This window comes from Haliaeetus albicilla, chromosome 12, assembly GCF_947461875.1.
Source record: "Haliaeetus albicilla chromosome 12, bHalAlb1.1, whole genome shotgun sequence".
NCBI lineage: Eukaryota > Metazoa > Chordata > Aves > Accipitriformes > Accipitridae > Haliaeetus > Haliaeetus albicilla.
In genome coordinates this window covers 33,105,964-33,124,580 of record NC_091494.1, presented here as the reverse complement: position 1 = coordinate 33,124,580, position 18,617 = coordinate 33,105,964, and the positions used below count along the sequence as shown (strand labels likewise).

The window sequence follows — 18,617 nt, the reverse complement described above, 5'->3', positions numbered from 1 at the left end:
TCAACTCATAACAATCAAATAGTGATATGCTGTCATTTTTAGAACCTGTAAACCATAAAAATGAAATACAGCTTTTGCACACAAGATTTTATACCTTTTCCAATACTTTACTTCTTTAAATAAAAAAACCAGAACCCATTTATCATTCTTCATTTGATGGCCCTACCAAATTGTTTGAGAGCAAAATAAATTACCTGTGCCACCTTTCCTAGCACAGAGTTAGGTTTCCTTCTGGCACATTTGCATGGCTGAATTTTATTTTTTGTGAGGTTTAACTTCCTCTTGGTAAAAAAGGTTCTTACTACATTCTCCAAATTTTTATGTTGATTGGAATTATCAACTCATTGGAAATTTAGTTTTTCTTTTACTATACCTGCACTTTCAGTTCTGCTTTTTCTCTATATCCTTGTAGGTTGTTCTTCTGCAATAAAATCTCTCCCAGCAGCTGACAGCCTTAGTTCATAGTGGCTATATTCTCATCACATCTTGCAATCTGATTCAATTATGTCTGAAAAACTTGATGGGCTTTTTATATATTCAAGTTCAGGTCTTACAGTCATATTTTCCCTCATTTTTAAGTCTCTTTCCTGCACTAAGGTTTATCTAAATTAGAATTTCTATGCTCTCAAAAATTACACATCTGAAGAGAAACAAACTTGTTGACAAATGGATCACATCCTAGTCCCTCCTCTTAATGTTTTCTATGAGAAAATTAAAGAAAAATAAAATCAAAAGCCAGAAACAGAGGAAAGAACTTGCAGGGCATCACAGGGGGAAAGAACAGAGTGAGAACAGTACAGGCCTCTCAGGATACTGTGACAACTGCTCTCAGCAAAAAAAATCTGCTTCAATAAAATGCCTAGAAATGACACATTTTAAACCCAACTTCAAAGAGCCAGACACAACATGCACAGTACAAACTGGAATTCACCCATAATTCCCCACCATGAAGAGGTAGAAAAATATAAACATAATCTCATTTTGCCATTATTGCTTAAAGATAGTAGACATGACAGAAAAGCCCAGTGACAAAAAGAGAAGCACATTTGCCTGTGATTACCTCATCTTCTTGCACACTGCCTCACTTAATTCTTCTGGAAATACACATTGTGTTGTTTTATAAACTTCATTTTCATTTCCTTTTCAGGGAGTTGTCTATCAACAGTCATTATTATAGTGCCCTAACTATGTCAACTCCACATAAAAGTTCCAGCTTTCTATCCAAACATCCCTCAGCTCCTTTCACAAAGGCTTATAAGGAAACAGAAGGAAACACAATATAAAAGCACTGGAGCATATATCTATACACCTCCACCACCAAAATAGAAAAAGCAGTGACCCAGAAATACCCTGAACTGTGTACAGTTCTTTAAAGACCACAAGCAATCAACAGAATGTATCTTGGGTCTATACAAATCATAATAATATTTTTCTTTTTTCCTCTTTTTTTTTTTCTTAAACAAGTGTAATTGTAACCTCTCATGGCATGTGATGATGTCTGTGGTAAGAAGGCTAGAAGTAAAATCAGGGTGTCCCACAGTCTGTGGACATACAGACACTGACTCAAATGAAACTAGAACTCTAACCTGCGAGAAAAAAGGGTTGGTTTAAATATGTTTCTTGATGAAAAAACTTCTAAAACCTCTGTTAAGTGTGGCATCCAACTGAGTGAAGTGAAACAGGTCGTTTTCTCCAAAACATAGCATAGTGCATTTTCATAGCAGGTGGAAAGGAACAGTAGAGTGGAATTCTGTTGCAGCAGTAGGTGATGGACTACTTGGCTCTTCTAGCATTTTTTTTTTTTTTTTTAATGTTCTATGTTGAATTTGTTGGACATTTACTTAGGAAGCACGTGCTTGTTTGCAGCACAACCTCAAGAACTCTTTGTTTTTCTCCATCTAAATAGACAATACCAGATTTTTTGGTAGGTTTTCAAGACCTCATCCCATTAAATAATTCAAAAAGTGATGCTTTGATTGTTTTATAACGTAACACCAGGAAAACAAGCACTTTTAGCTGCTGTCATATCATGACCACCTTAAATTGTTGAATGCCTTCTCTAAAATTCTCTCAAGCAACTGACATTTGTTACCTCTGTGTAGCATTATGCATTTTCTTTGATTCCGATGTACAAAAAGAACTGCTTTATACCCAATCCTGTAGCGGATCTAAAAAACGCAAAAATGCAAGCATGTCTCTCTTTAAATGCTTACCTTAAAGATGCTACTGCCTGTTTAAATTAAGAATAAATTAGCAAGCAATAAGATAGCACTTCGTAAAACGTCTAACATACAAAATAAAAATCATATTGCTAAAACCGCTTTATCAGTGAAGAAAATGTCAAATAAAACCTAAACCTATTGGCTTCTAAGCTGCATAATAATCTTTGTGTCTTGTGCAAATATACTAGCTACTAGAATACATGCTTTAAAACACAAACAAAAAACCCCCAGTTCTTCCATGATATTAGTCAAAGTCTGATTCTTCATTAAGGACAGAGACAACACTAATTTGTAACTTAAAGGAAGAAAAGCCTAAAAAGTAGGCAAAACACTGAATAACCTTATCTCAATATGTTTGCATTCATTAAAAAAAGCCATCAAAACTCACAAAGCTTTGGTCCAGATTAAAAAAGAAAAAACCCTAATCCTTTGTTTAGCATCAATAACAACTTAATAACAATGTTGCATATACAGAACTCCAAGCTGCCTTCATAAACAAACTGCCACAGTGACAGTAAGTCAGCGAGTCTTTCATACACCAGTCCCTTTGATCCAAACATGTAAGAAGCTCATGCCCAAACACACTCACTGCATCTTCATGCTTCAATTCACAAAGTACAGAACAGCAGTTTTAGTGTCAGACTTGTTAAGCAAGAGCAGGAAGATAATCCAGAAACAGTCACACAGTTTGTTATTTCATTCCAACAATTGGCATTTTTAATCATTGATTTTTTTACCATTAAAAGCAATTTCTGAGTGCTAATACAGCTCTTTTGATGGTTCACCAAATTCACACTAAGCCATGAAAAACAAACCCCCAAGAGATTGGAAAAGATTTGGCAATTTCAGTTTCCAAGGTAGACAAACCAGTATTGTTAATTTTGCCTTCTCCTCTCAGTCTTTTGCATACAAATTACCTTTCTTGAACTCGCCTCTCTCGTTTCAGATTCTTTCCTCCCATACCTCTCAAGACAACTTTCAAAACTACAGTCCTCAGTAAGCTTCCCAATCCTTTTCTTTCTACTGATTCTCTGAAAAAGAAAACCCCACACGCACAGCATTTCTTATCCCATTCCTGGCATCTAGCAGACTCACTGTCCGGTGGACATAGCAAACCATTCTATTAAATTGTGATATGCTCTGAGGGTTGCACAGCAAGCATCTAAGACGGCTCTGTGTGTCTGTGGAGAGCACTTGTGCATTAGATTTGAAACAACACGCTGAGTTCAGCAAAAAGATTGCTGGACCTTGCAACTGCATAAAAAAAGCTGTCAGGGTGAGAGAGGGAAGCCATTCATGTTTGATGAGAAAGGTAGAAGTATGTAGGTTTAAAACTATTCTTTTCTGATTGAAAACAATCAAAGGCTAAGGAAAAAGAGGCATTTTGTTGTCTAACTGTATTCCAAATTATGCCTTTATTGATGGAACACAGAATTCTGACAGGGAGGGTGGTTGATACAGAGGAAAAGTGGATGAACCCAGGGGATACAAAGAAATCATCTGCTAGAGAAGGAAAAACAACAGACAAAATGGACTGCAAATCTCAAAGAAAAAGAGGCAGCAGTAGAGGCCTGCATGTCAAGAAAATGAAGGGGACTGAAAAATAGCAGGATATCTCTGGGTATCAAAGACTAAAAGTCCAATGGCATTATACATGCAAAAGCAGTGCATATTACTTAAGTTGTTTATATTGGTAGGTGTGAAGGTCAGCTACTTATGTGCACTTAATGTCACTTGACATTAAAAGGACAAAACAGGATTCTACTTTAAAACTGACACTTTGTTTTTACTGACTTCTAATGAGATATAATCTGAAGGGCTTAAAGAGGGACTAGCAGCCAAAAGAATTCTTTATTAATCTAAGGATAACTAGCTAAACATGCAATTAGGAGTGGAGAGAAAGGGTTAAAACAGTCAGTTTTGTGCTAAAACAAACAAACCAACAAAATCTTTCTTCAATTCAGGCTTAAAGGTTCTCACTTCTTCCATTACTGAATACAGATGATTCACAGCTGTTTGGCATCTGTTGCACTTCTACCTAGCAAATGCATTCTCTTTGTCATTAGATATCTCCAAACACATGAACTGGAGTACTCATATCCAGTTCACTGGAGTATGAACATCCTCTATGTTACTGAACGTTCCTTATACACTTCTGATGGTGGAAATCAAGAACTAGAGACCTACAGGCACGGTAATATGAAAGCAGTATCTGCTTACCTACACCTAAGAAAAATACATGTTCACTTAGTACAGCTATCTAATTTGTGAAAGAATCTAAAACCATCACTCTTCAATTCAAAGTAAGATTTTTATTACGTACATTGTTAGCAAATAAAAAAAACTTCTTGCATTTAGAAAGGCAGAAAAGTTTCGGTTCTTCTGATTTATGATCAGAGAAGTCTCATGTTTACTGGATGATTCGGAAAATGTAGTTGTTACTTAGCTGCAGTATTTTGCAAATGCAGGATGAGCCAAACTTTTGATTATTTTGTTTTGAAATGCAGGAGCTTTTGACCATATGAAACCAATTTTATGTATGCCACTGATTCAAAATAAAAAAGAAATGTTTATGTATTACTTTTGGCATCAAATTATTATAAAGTATCACATGGATGAAATATCTCAGTTGAAACAGCTGTGCAAAGTACTCTAATTGGCTTGCTTTCTTCCTCTTTGATAAACCTCTAGCCTGCTTGGAAATTCCTATTTTTTCCAGACCTCAGTTTGGTAGGCTTATTTGGCAATCTGTCATCTTTCACTGGCACATACTCTCTCATTTTCTAGCAGCTGTGGACATACAAATTTCCATAAAAATCTACACATATCCACTTAAAAGATCAGATTCAGAAGCTTCCAATCTGCTAAAGAAGGAAAGAATAACAGCAAAGCACAAGTAGCAGTTCTTGAGATAAATTAGAAAAATAAGATATAAAATTACCATTTACCTCTTTTCTCTTCTAAAAGTAAAAGAAAAAAAAAAAAAGGCATCAAGTTTTCATGATAATACAAGCACATCTACCAGGAGTGTATTTGAAACTAATACGTGCTAGCCCTGTAACACTGCGCAAAAACATTCAGAACAAATGTTTTTCCTAAATGCAATATTTTAAAATGAGTGAACAGCAACAAATGTAAAGTTCTGGTCAAAAGATACACAAACTTAAAATAGTTGATGTGTATGTAAAAAAACTACAACATGGCACATGATTTGCATACACAGGCTATATGTGGACACATATATATTCCACAGCTCTCATTATTTGTAAATTCCTGACAATTAGAAGCCTGAAATAACAATAAATATTTAACACCATTTAATGCCAGTAGAAATACACATTTGCCCAACATAGCATGTTAAGACAATTCGGCAGCCTATTCATGATTATGGCTAAAGGCTACAACATCCTTGCTTTTAGCAGAAGTGGAAGAATTTTTTCACATATTGTTAGAATGATTCCCCCATCCTCCCTCCCCCCACAAAGCTCTGCACTAAGATTAATGAAGTAGTTCATGCCTTTCAGAGCTACAGGAAGCTGAAATAATGACTAAATATTCTTCGGTTATGTTTTCAGACTTGCCTGTACAACTCTCCTGAAACTCAAGATTCTGATAAAATTACATTGCTCTCTCTCTCAAGGAACTACCTACCTGTAGCACAGTCTTGTTAATATTCTGATTTTCTCAGATGATAATTATTACAGTTTATTGGAGGACCCAGTGGCATAATTCCTTGGTAAAGTATCTCAAATTCAGACAGGCATAATGAAAATACATTTTAGAAGACAATTATGGAAACTGTTCCTGAATAAGAATCTGGTTTTGCAAAAGGTAGATAAGCTACTTTTCTTTACCAGTTGCTCACACAGAATTACACATAGTCAGTGAAGCAGATGTTGAGTTTTTACATACATGACATTTTTTGCTTTAAAAAGAGGCTGAATTTTCACATACACAACAACTTTTTGCTTTAAAAAAGAGGTTTGAGAAGTTATAAAAGCCAAAACCTGTTATTTTTATCATCATTATAAACAGACAGTAAAAATATTACTAAGAAACATTTTTGGTTTGCTGGTATCGGTGACAAGTAACATTTCTACAATCACCAAAGTTACAACGTAAAAATTAACCAAATATATCAAACAAATACCAAATGAAAATTCAAAACAAATTTCAGAATATGTGAAGCAGTAGCAGAAATATGTAATGGTTTTAGAAAGCAGCTTATTTCTTGGTAAAATTTATTATTTGTGTTTATAGGGCTCTCTGGTAAAAGGTCAAAACTGAGAAAAGATTGCACTTCAGGCTATTCATCAAAATTCCTACAAACAACAATAAAAAGTCCTAGTGTCACAAAGATGGAACATCAGTCTGCCTTACCACAAAATGAGATAACTATTTTGCTTATAATTTTACTTGTAACTTTGGAAAGCTTCTGACTTGACCTGCAAACATAGAGTCAATATTAAAAACATAAACAATGCCCCCTCAACTAAACAATGTTAGTCCCCCCCAAAAAAACAGAACAACCCCACACCCCAAAAACCAAATTCTCTTTCTCTTCCTACAAACTTTAAACCTAATCATGCAAATCAATAACCAGCAATCCTAGCACCATAACAGTCCTTTTGTTGATGTTCTCACCATTGTATACAAATACATTTATTTTCAGAATCTTTATTTTAAGACTTCTGGGCTGGCACAAATGAAGCTAAGTAACTACTAAGCATTTGCCTTCATTAAGGATTTTTAATACTTGTAAATGCACCATCTATATTGCAAAATATATGTACCAACGCTGTCACTTAATTTACCAATTCTAACAGATTTGGAGATGTTGGGAAAAAAAAAACCACGGCATGTAGTTTACTATTCAGAGATTCCAAATCACAATTATATAATTCAAAGAAAGCTGACCGCATCTAAATGGGGACACTCATCTATGTGTGTTAAGTACAAGTAAAAAAATTTCTATTGATTAAAAAAATTCAGTAGCCTGGACTAAAAAAAAAAAAAACAAAAAACCAAACTTGGTCCCTACACTCCAATGGTTTGCTTCCTGGTCTCAGCAGAAAAACAAAAGCCAATCTGCTCCAACTTCCCCTTGTTAATATCCCCCTCCATATTACTATTGCCCATCAATATAGTATTCTATATGGCACAGCTTAGAAATTAATCTAGAGAAAGTAGATGATATTGTAATCTCATAATTCATGCTATATTAAAAGTAACAGCTACCATTTTCAACACATTTGTAGCTAAATACTGCCTTAATTTTCATATTCACCAAACATTTACCCTTCACAGAAATAGGTATTACATTACACAGTTTGGCCTAATATTTGGCTACCTATACATTATCAATACGAAACAATGGACAGTTTCCTGTTAATTTGCGGGTAAATACTTCAGCATGACACATTCTAAATATGCGGTCTGGCGCAGATATCTTTATATTTATACAGCAGAGTTACAGGAAACTGTCATTACTAATACATAATTTCCCTGCCTTTACAGGGCTAAGAATGTTATTCCCCTAGCTACTGCTCATCAGCAAGGTTCTCTTCACTGGCATGCGACCCAGCTGCAGCTATGTGGCTGTACAGCACTTCCATTCACACAGCAGATGCATTGGCCTCTCCCATACTAAAAATTTATGTATGTTAGCATTGCTTATGTCTTATTCCTAACAAATTAGCACAAGCCCTGCCACAGTAACAGCAGTCTGATATTAAGACTCAAGCTGTGTTATCATTTTCACTAAAGAGAAAGTTGAATTGTGTTCTATGTCTAGCTGCTTGCACCTGGTATCCTACTATAAAAGGAGACTTTGGACTTCACCTATCCTTAATACAGAACTTGAAACTAAAGTATTAGAGAAAACATGCTTGCTACTGAGGCATGTAATTTCTTCCTTCCTCTTTATTCTAAAATTATTCACGTTACCTACTTGATGAAAAAAAAAGTGTAAGCAACCTAAGATTTGAGTCACACACAGAACAGGGTAGATTCTTATCACAGGGACCCTTTTCTCACTAAACAGTGAAACATGTCGTCCTCAGTAAGACAGAAAATAATTTATTGTTTCTGAGTAACAAAACATGTATTTACTACAGATACTGTTTCAGCTATTTAAGAAATATTTTTATGCTCTGCTTTTGTCATTTTATCAATACTCTATCTGTGTTCAGTAGCATCCTCTATTGTATAAAACAGCAAGATGACAGACCCAATCATTAGCACTTGACATTAACATGCTCACATTCCATGGCCATGGATTTATTATAAAAGCCATGAAAGAGTGAATTTAAAATATGTGAGAACATCAGAAAATTTTTTCCATTTCCAATTCAAGAAACCATCTTTCTGATCCAAAATAGCAACTACAAAGTTTCTTCTCCTTCCATTAAGCTATATTTTTGTTCATTCTCCTCTTCCCATGGTCTCCAAAAGGGCATGGGATGCTTCTTCCATCACTGCCTATACCTGTTAAACTTGAAGATCAAAATTATTTATTTGCAGTAGAAAATTTTATTAATTTTCCATCACCAATACATAGTTATTTATACAGCTCTACCAACAAAGAGGAAAATGGGAATTAATTGGACATGGCATCAGCATCATCGTTACTTCAACAACCCCACCCTGTTTGAGACAAAATGAGCCATAGTTAAAATTCTTTAACTACTGGGAGATGCCTATTTATACAAGCATGCCAAGCAGTGCTGTCAACAGAAGAGATGCCCCAGGTCACCTGCAAACCATGAGAATTTTAAAGAAAACTTCTCTGGAGCCAAAAGGATAAGAATTAATCACTTCTAATTTGGAGGAAATAGCTACCATTTAAGTTCTTGAATAAAAATACATTAAAATTTTGGGGAGATTGTGCTTTAAATATGGTTCAAGCTAAAATAATTAACATGTGAAACACCACACTGGCATTTACTGAAGTAAATGAAAGGGTCAGTTGTTATACACTTTCTAAAAGGAGGCAGCAAAAAAGAAACACAAAATCCATAAGAAGTTTTTAACCCACAATTTTGTATCAATAGACACAGATCTTAGAAAACAGAACACTGAGCCTTCTAGTACCATTATTCTTTCAGCCGAGACACAGAACCAAGGCCTCACAAAAGTGACTTTGTATAATTTAACTGGGCTATAGCCCACAAAAACTGCTATCACTGACGCCCAGCGTGCTGACAGGAAATAGTTGCTGCCTTGAGCCTTGATCTACCCACGTGAAATGGAGCTTGCTGGCTGACCACAGACCGGCCTCTGTTCTCTTTGTAATTGTCAACATCTGCTCTGCAGATCTATGAATAATTTTATGACACACACACAAAAAAATCTCTCCTACTGACTCCAAAGGTTGTTGGTTTTGTTTTTTTCTTTTTAAACACGTGTAATCTGACACTGAGATTAAGAGAGAGCCTGTTTTGGTCATAGGTTAAGATTTACATTCTTCTGAAAGATTCCATTAAGATGGAATTCAGGGTACGTAGGAAAAGCTAACATTGCTGACTGTTACCTTCTAAAATCAGGTGGCCAAATAAATGTTGGCAGTTGAGATAATACATCATTTTCAAATATTGTAGGTATATGGAGCAACAGTCCACGGGTGCGGGCTCCTTAGTAGCTACCTCCATGAGAGGTAGCTGTGATTCCTCCGATTGCTTGATTCATGCCAAGTACAACAAACCTCAACTCAAACATCTTACTCGTGAAGAAGTGAGGATGCAGATATACCAATGGACACATTCAACATGACTTGAGTTTCAGTTAAAAGAAGAAACACATCTGAGGATAGAACAGCAGCACTACCACTTGAAAACTCAACTTTCCTACTCTTTCAAGCAAGCCATCAGGGGTTCTAAGACTGTCAAGCATCTGAGTCTAACAGTTTCTTATTTATTTTCCTTTCACAATCATGGACTTATTGAAATTATTCATTTATTTTTATAGAAGTGTGAATATGAAAGATATGGCTAAAACTCTGGGGACATGGCCACATTACAATTTTAGATTGTCACCATGCCTGGCTAAAAAGGAAGAGAAGTAAAGAAAAACAGAGATGCATAGATGCATTGCCATTGGCCTGTCCGCAGTACTCATTAGCGATATTACTCGTCATGATCAGTAAAAGCAGAAGAATGGAAACAGAAATAATTAAAGAACAAATCTCAAGGGGAGTGAGTACTTGCTAGTATAATTCTAAGACAGTTCTCCAGGACTGGAGCATAACATGACAAGGCTTTCTTGACTGACTCCTGAGCATAGCATAGGTAGACTGTTGGCTGCATATGGGACAAAACTAGAAAAAAAAGAAACCCTTTCTCCTTTAGGTTAAATACCCAGGAAATACACAGAAGGAAAAGAACAACGATAAGCATAAAGTTAAACACGGTCCTTTCAGTGTCTTGCTGAAGCATACACTATATTCAGGTCCACTGCAATGACTTCTTTATCTCTCTTTCTTGCTTCTATTATAATAAAGCTGAGAATTTCCCTGCCATTTCCCAGATGTAAATGCTCTGACAGTAAGACTGCTTCTTGCTAGCTTGAGTTCAGTACTACCCTTCTGGCGTAGCAGTGTTCTAAATGAGGTGGTATCAAAGTGTATGAGCATGTTTAGTTCAGTCCTGCTCAGCAGAGGTCTGTAGACTTGTAGAGTCTGGTTTCTCTCAGAAACATTAAAACCTGTTTAAACGCAATTGCCAACCTGATGACCAATTTACCTCCTTTCCCTGAGACTTTGACTCAATAGATATAGCATTTCATGGATACCGTACAGTTTTCTCCTGAAGATGATTATTAATCTGCTACTTTCTTGCACTCATGGATGGTTACATTTAAATTTCTTTATTAGAAACTACTAAGCAATTTGCTCGTTGCAAAATGAATGGGCAATTAAGTACGTGGTGAACTTGTGGCTCTTTTGTGAAGCATCAGGGAAACACAAAATTCTTTGGGGGAAGAGATGAAACTGAGAATGAAGTGGGAAAGTGAAAGCTGCTGAATGATGGCACAGCCATAAAATCAATTCCAAAGGTTTGCAGTGGAAAACAGCAAAAAGCTTCAGGACACACAAAAGAAAACATATAGTATGAGACCTGGCCATATAGTCCCAAAGTTCCCCAAAACTACACGAACAGATGGGATTCAGACAAATAAAAGTCTGGCATGTATGTTCAAAATAAATTTCAATTAAGGTGTATAAAAAAAAGTCAGTATCACTATTATGTGATATTAAGCACGAACTTGGACCCTATTTTACTAGCTTTTAACAAAGAACATGGACACGACTTTCACTCTAGAGAATTCACAATTCTGCTGCAAAGGTTCTTAAAAAGGACAGAGAATGACAGATGGAGAAAAGAATAAAGAACGTGAACATTAGATGAGGCAAAAATCAAAACAGAGGCAAATCAAGTAAATCTAGTGCAGAAGGCTGTTTGTGTTAAGTGGCTATGGAAGGAGCATTTGTATAACATGCTGCAGTCTGATTTAAAAAAACCAAATACATCCCCCAAATAAACAACTAACAAAAAAAAACCAAACAAAAAAAGGATGTGCATCTTAAGAGTCACTGCTTAGGATTTGAACTCCCATCAATCAGTATTATTTTGTCTTGTTATATACTTATACAGTAAGAGAGGACCTAGATACAGAGAGTACAAGGAAGATAAAAAAACATTAGGAATACATTACATCAATTCAAAGCTATAGCATCAGTCCAACAGGCTACATGAGGCATAAATATTTTCATGTAAGAAATGGCTATGCTACAGAGACTTGTACATATTTTAGTGTAATCACAGCAGCGCAGCTCTCTAGTAGAAATGTGGCTGTATTTGCATAAAAGTTGTAGGTAATTAAGATGTAACTACAAGGTATACTGATACAAATCACTTTTATACAAGTGAACCCACATAAGGGCTTTCAGTAGTATATTCTGGCATCAAATCCCTAATCAGATAGATAAAACAATAAACCTTCTACAAGCTTACAAGCTAAACAAGCTAAATTATAAACAGCACGCTTATTTTCTCTTTAGTGGCAGAATAAATCCTGCACAGTAATGAAGATTAAAATGGTATTTTAAGTAACATTTGAACCATTCTTTAAACAGCAAGAGCTTGTCTTAATTTGTTTTTACCACTTTATAAAATAATCATAATCCTGAGATTAATACGTTCATTACTATATTTATTTCATTCTGACATTATTAGGGCACAGGTAGGCAAAGAATTATCCAAAATAAATATCGATCTCCTGGCATGCTAAGAAATTATACGCCTGAAAATAATAATTCCTTTTATTGTACAAACTTTCTGAACACCTATCTTTTATGTTGAGAGGCATGCTTAATATCTACTCCAATAAATTCAACACCATAAATGAATGGGAAGTCTTAGAAAATACTTCAAATTTGTCTAATAAAAAAAGGCTGGTAAGATTTGCTTTTTCTCTTTCAGTAGCTCTGACAAAAATCACTGTAATTTGCAGCAACTACTAAGCCATCATACTTTGCTTACCAGCAGCATCAGAATTTTCAATTTCACTAAGGTATTATGTTTGTAAAATGAAGGGTATAAAACTGCTGGGTTTTCATTTCTCCTCTGCTGCTTTTTCCTGTGCTGTGGGAGCAGTCATTGCAAGTGATGCAAAAGGTTAAATCCACCCACATCATAGAAACCAACTCATCCAGAGAGGTGGCAAAGGACCAACAGTTACACTGGAAGCCAGATGCAAGACCATTTCCTTCCTTGTTATACACCCCATGCATTGCAACCGCTCAGATTTCCGTTTGGGCCAGGGCTTGACTATCCCTCTGCTAACCACAAAGCACATGCCTACTCCACCTCCTTTACATGTGACCATTCTAGTTCTCAAAATGCGAGCTGCATACACAAGCACTACTTCTAGAGGAACTAGCTGCGCTGATCATCTTTAAGCTCATGTAATTGCAACAAATGAATAGACAAATATCTATTCTTTATGAAAAAGGACACATTATTCACAGCTGCAGTTGATCCAAGCTAATGCTCTGCAAAGCTCACTATTATTTTTTTATTTCCATAAAGTCAGCTCAAGAACTTCTAATTACAGTCCATTTGGCTAAGGCTGTACAAACAGAATAAAAATCCCATGTCCCAGTTTGTCACACTTGCACTAAGAAAAAAAAAATTAAATTGAATTAATCATTAAATCTGGATCCTTGCACTCAAAAGCTGTTAGACTGGACCAGAATCTGTTTTTTTACAACACAGAAAGAAAAAAAAGCCTCAAACATAACAGTATAACATATATTGTTAATACTTATGAGAGGATGTAGTGGATGTAAATATTTTAAAATTCAGTTTCCTTAACTAGTCAAAAGATCAGAAAAGCAAGAACTACTGTAGAGACAAATGTCAAACATGGCAGGGTGAGGTCAGTATAAAAAAATATTAAGAAACAAAATCTTAACTGCGATAGATAAAACTGGCCTTCAGACCTACTATCTATTATGGGAAACGATGCTTTCATACTCACACACTCAGCCACTCCAAGTACTATGGAAATTGCTGAGCTCTCCTGAAAATCTGGCCCAGTACTTTTATCACTAAAAGCCGAGACCAAAAAAGGAAGTTGTTCTCCAATAATAAATACAATGCACTTAACTTGTGCTAATAGACAATTTTTAAAACAGCGAAGAACTGTTCAGTGTCCAGTTGCAAGAGACAAAGAAATGTTTTTTCCTATATATACAGCTATAATAGGGAGCTGAATTGCAGTGAAAATATGTTTGAAATCAATAATTTTTATTACACTAAAAGCCACAGTAAAAATATTTCCATTTTTTGTGGAAGCAGCACTTTGATTTTCAAATTTTAAGAAAGAAAATTACAGGAAGTTAAGGGTGTATCTGCTCTGTGCTCTCACATATGGAAGACCAAGTGAAAAATAAACATCACTAAATTAGTTGGAAACTTGTATTTGAAATAGGCTTTTTGTTTTGAAAGAAAAAAAAAGTTATGGCTACTTCAATATCTCACCTATCATTTTAAAATAAAAACTGTTTTTTGTCCCTCATCTGTTAGACAAAAGTAAAGTTTCCTTAAGCTACAAAAGGCAATGAGATAGAAGCCCAAAGTGAAGCTTAAAGGCTGTTTATTTATAAGCTAACATATAAACACGATAAATATGGAAGATCAAATATAAGTGGAGCATTCAGAAGCTAGAAGTTATTAGTTGGTTCCATCCATGTCCCTAACTGCTGTCCTACATTAATAACCAGATCCTGAATTTATTTTAAGTTCTTGCCCTATTTTTCAAAGTAATTTTCAAAGTAATTTTCAGAAGTATTGAGGAGACAGAAATGTTAATAATAGTTTGGAAAACAAATTATGCATTTCTGAAAATTTAATCCTTGATGGTTTTCCTTTACACTTGGCATTACCTGTCCATCTCTTACATCAAATGTTCTAAGAAAGATGGTTTTTAGGATGCAAACATGTTGTAATCCATATTGGTATGACTGATTACTTAAATTACAAGAAAAGATCATCAGCTGGAACAAATCATAGTTCAAATCAGAGATAAACTGTTTTCTACCTGCTTAATTTCAATGTCCATCAAAATCGTATCATGCTTTTTCTGCCATACAGGCATCCATCATGCTGTAAGACTGTATTCATCAAGAACTTCTTGGAATAAAGCCAAATTTATTGTACTCCCAAGTTGCTTTTATACTATATTATAATGTTTCAGTTCTATTTAAATATTACCACTTATTATGAACCACATTCAAGCCTTGTTTAAGCATGAAATTATCAAACAAAATAGGAAAAGGAAAAATCCAAGTTATTTAACATTCTTTCCCCTATGGTATACCTTTAAACTCATGCGAAATTGCTAACACACAAAGCAAAATCTGCATACATTTCTGAAAGACTGCAAACCTGTTTCTAAGTTCAAAAATATTTGACCCTGAGATGCCTTTACATAAAGCCTCACTAGGAAGTTCTAATTGTGCTTTAAGTTCACAGATGTGGGTAAGCCACTTCTCATTAAACTTTCTAGAATTCCATGAACCCCTTTGACACGCATTTTCAAATGTAAATATAAACACTGACTAGCTTGTGAAACTTTGTTTCATTCTCCTCCAGAGGAGAACAAGGATCAACCACAAAAGGAAGCAGCCAATTGGTTTTGTCTTATATGCTTAATCCCATACAAACTAGTAGAATCTACTGTAATTAACCAGTTTGTGACTTCAGTTCTTTCACTCAGTAGAAAAACATCAGGACTTTGCTATTAATGACACATTTTTAGATAACATTGGGTGAAAGAAGAGGAAAAGGAAACAGTGAGAAAAAGTCCCAAGAAAGTGTTGAGTATCTTTTTACTGAAAGACAACAAATGCAAGTGATTCCCGTTTTATTAATTCTTAAGAAAGTGTTACCCTCTGTCCAGTTTTTGCCTTTACTAATATAACCAGACAACAGGCATTGCATATATCCACTTTCAGATTGCCACCTCAATTACTATTTCAGTTCTGACACACTGACAACCAACCCTAGCACTTACAAAAGGTGGAATTTTCTGGTCTGCGAGCAGACATACAGATGCCAGAGATATTAAATCTGTGGCCCACCTGGAAAATTCATTCTACCTGCAATCTACTCCCTCCAGCTTTTTACCAGTAATAAGTTGCCTATTGAGACACACGATGACAATGCAATATTGAGTGTATCGAATTTATGGAAAAGGTCTGGCCATGTTATCAGGTCCTTCTTGCCTTCAGAACAAACTACATGCTCGACTCAACCAAAATGCTGGATCTGTTTCCAAACTGAGTATCTGTAGTAAATGCTTATTTGTAGCATGAACTTTTATCAAATATTACTTACAGGAAGACTTAGTAAGTAGAGAAGCACAGCTTTTAAACCTATCAGCTAAATTTAACAGGCACCTCTAACAGCACAGAGAAGTCTATGTTATGAAACTCTAACATGTTAATTATTGTTCTTCTATCAGGTGGTCCAGAGAGATTATTGGTAAGAACTACAAATCACCTGTGAGAATTTCCAGATTTATCCAACACAAAGAGCTCTGAGATAATCTGCAAAGTACAATATGTATCAGGAAGCAAGACAAACACATTACAGTGGACAACAAACATATAGAATCATCATGTTTTGTTCAGATATTCTTCTAAATTAGGACAGGCCAGTCTTACCAACCATAGAGCCCACTCCTTTTTGCAAGAGTCTCCTCACATGTCACTTTAAGCTTGCCAACTGCTTTCTAAGCAAACAACCATATGAAGCAGAGGTCTCTTGTCTTTGGGAGGAAAAATGGTAGGTCAGATGGAATTATGCTTCAGGCTGAATATAATACTTCACAGGCTGTGGGACTAAACTAACCTAAAGTAGTGATTTAACAGATATGGATATGAACTCAGCTGTTTTACTTACAGTCAGCAACAATCCTTAAAAACTACTTGTATAAATATTTGTGTAATTAATCCAACCTTAAAACCATTCAGACCTTTTTACTTATACAGCACAGTAAAATTTCCAGTGTACAAGAAGGGCTGCATGATCAAACTTCAATCACATTTCAAGCACAGTTCAGACTCGGGTATTCTGTAGGATTAGTTTTAATCTACATTTTTTCCACTTCAACATCAGAACAGTCAGTTCTCTTAAATTTGTTTGCTCATTTTCTTCCTGTACCTGCCACTGTGATCTGCACTTACTGAACAGTTAAAATTACCTTTTTTTTTTTACTCTTGGCCAGAAAGATACATATACATGTATACATACATGAAATACATATACATGTATTTTAAGGCGTGTATTAGTACACCTATAAAAGTGACTTTTAATCACTCATCATTTAAACAGAAGATAACATTAAACTAGCAAATGTTAATCTTCTAAAAAGTAGTTTTCTCATTATTATGCTCTCTTTGTACTCTCTTACTCCTACCACACTGTCTAGGGTATATATTCCGAAATTTCACGCATACCATAAAGTATCTTTGGAATGTTACAGTATAATTGTTTAGAGAAACATTTAATGGATGAGTAAGCATCAAGAGGCCATGGCTAAGGGAAAAGAAAATTTAAAATGCTAGAAGCATTTTGTATTGAATGATCTTCTCAGCATGAGGACAGGGGACAGACATTTGATCCAAAAATCTGGTATTGACTCAAGTGATATAAAACCAGCAGCCAGCATCTAGGCATATGAAGCCATCCAACCACCCAACAAAATACCTGCTACCACCCATCTCTTTCAAAGTGGACTTCAGTCGCTGTCTAGTAAAGCAATCAAATGCTACAGGATATTATTTGATCAATAACATGAATATTATGATCAGGGATTACATGATCTTGGCAATTGGCTATTTTTTTTTTAATTGGTTGCTTGGTTTCCCAATTTACAGCACAAATAATTTGCATGTGCATGATACAGAAATGCAACAGAAGTAACTGGAAAAAAAAAGCTGGGCACTGAGTACAGAGACAGCTAAAAAAAGCTGAACATTCTTTCACTACAGGAAACTGCTGGAGACAATATGCTGTAAATTAAAGCCAATTTTCCTGAATTCCCTGAAGGAGTGCTCCTCCCAGAGATTCTACAAACCCATTAGCAAAGGCCCATCATTATAGTTTTCTCTGGGCTTATATACTGAAGACAGTTTTAAAAAGCACACCCAAAATAAAATGTACAGTGTACCAGGGGGAGAGGAGTGGGACAAATCAGGCCTAACCTTACATAATTGATTCATAACCTGATTATTAGAGCACAGCTGAGATGGTTTTTGCTCCCAATTCCTCCTCGTCCCCATACTTTAAGTCAAGGAAAAGCAAAATAATTACCTCCCTACCTGAATTTCTGATCAGAAGAATGGATACTGAGGCAGGAGAGGTGGCATATGCTGACATGCACTGCTCTGGAAATCAAGTAGTTCTTTTAGCACCACAGTTAGAAAAGCCAAGCTTCCTACAGACTTGTGTCACAGCTGAAGCTTGTCTTATGACTGGGTACCTAAAATATCTGTCCAAGTGGATTCTGTGGTGCTTAACAACATATGAATTGCAGCTGGTGCAGTACAATCCATCCTAGCTTCATACTTCCACAGAATTTTCAGAAATCTAGTGTCTTTGAGGAACTTCTATTTCTGCATTAAATTTGGTGGAGAACAGGTAACAAGCTAAAAAAATTAATTAGGAACACATAAATAGTGTGATTCTATAAATCCCATCTTGTTAATAAACTCATGGACAAGTAGCACCAGTTCTGCTATGCAGCCTTCTAGTTCGAAACCCAATATATTTCCCAGAATTCCTCATCTATTTGTAAAACGTGTGAATCTAAATCATATGTAAAAATAAT

At 35.5% G+C, this 18,617-nt stretch overlaps 1 protein-coding gene across 11 annotated transcripts in view; it reads right to left on the bottom strand.

The window, feature by feature from the left end:
• The window catches only part of B3GNTL1 (UDP-GlcNAc:betaGal beta-1,3-N-acetylglucosaminyltransferase like 1), a 141,980-nt gene that overhangs the window by 82,356 nt on the left and 41,007 nt on the right, over nt 1-18,617 (bottom strand). Inside the window, exon 1 of one of the 11 annotated variants that reach the window (XM_069798921.1) lies at nt 18,109-18,251. The exons of the other annotated variants lie outside the window; for them this stretch is intronic. The gene's annotated coding sequence lies outside the window, so the exon portion shown is untranslated. Of the gene's footprint in view, nt 1-18,108; nt 18,252-18,617 lie in introns of those variants that run through there. 11 annotated transcript variants of the gene reach the window in all.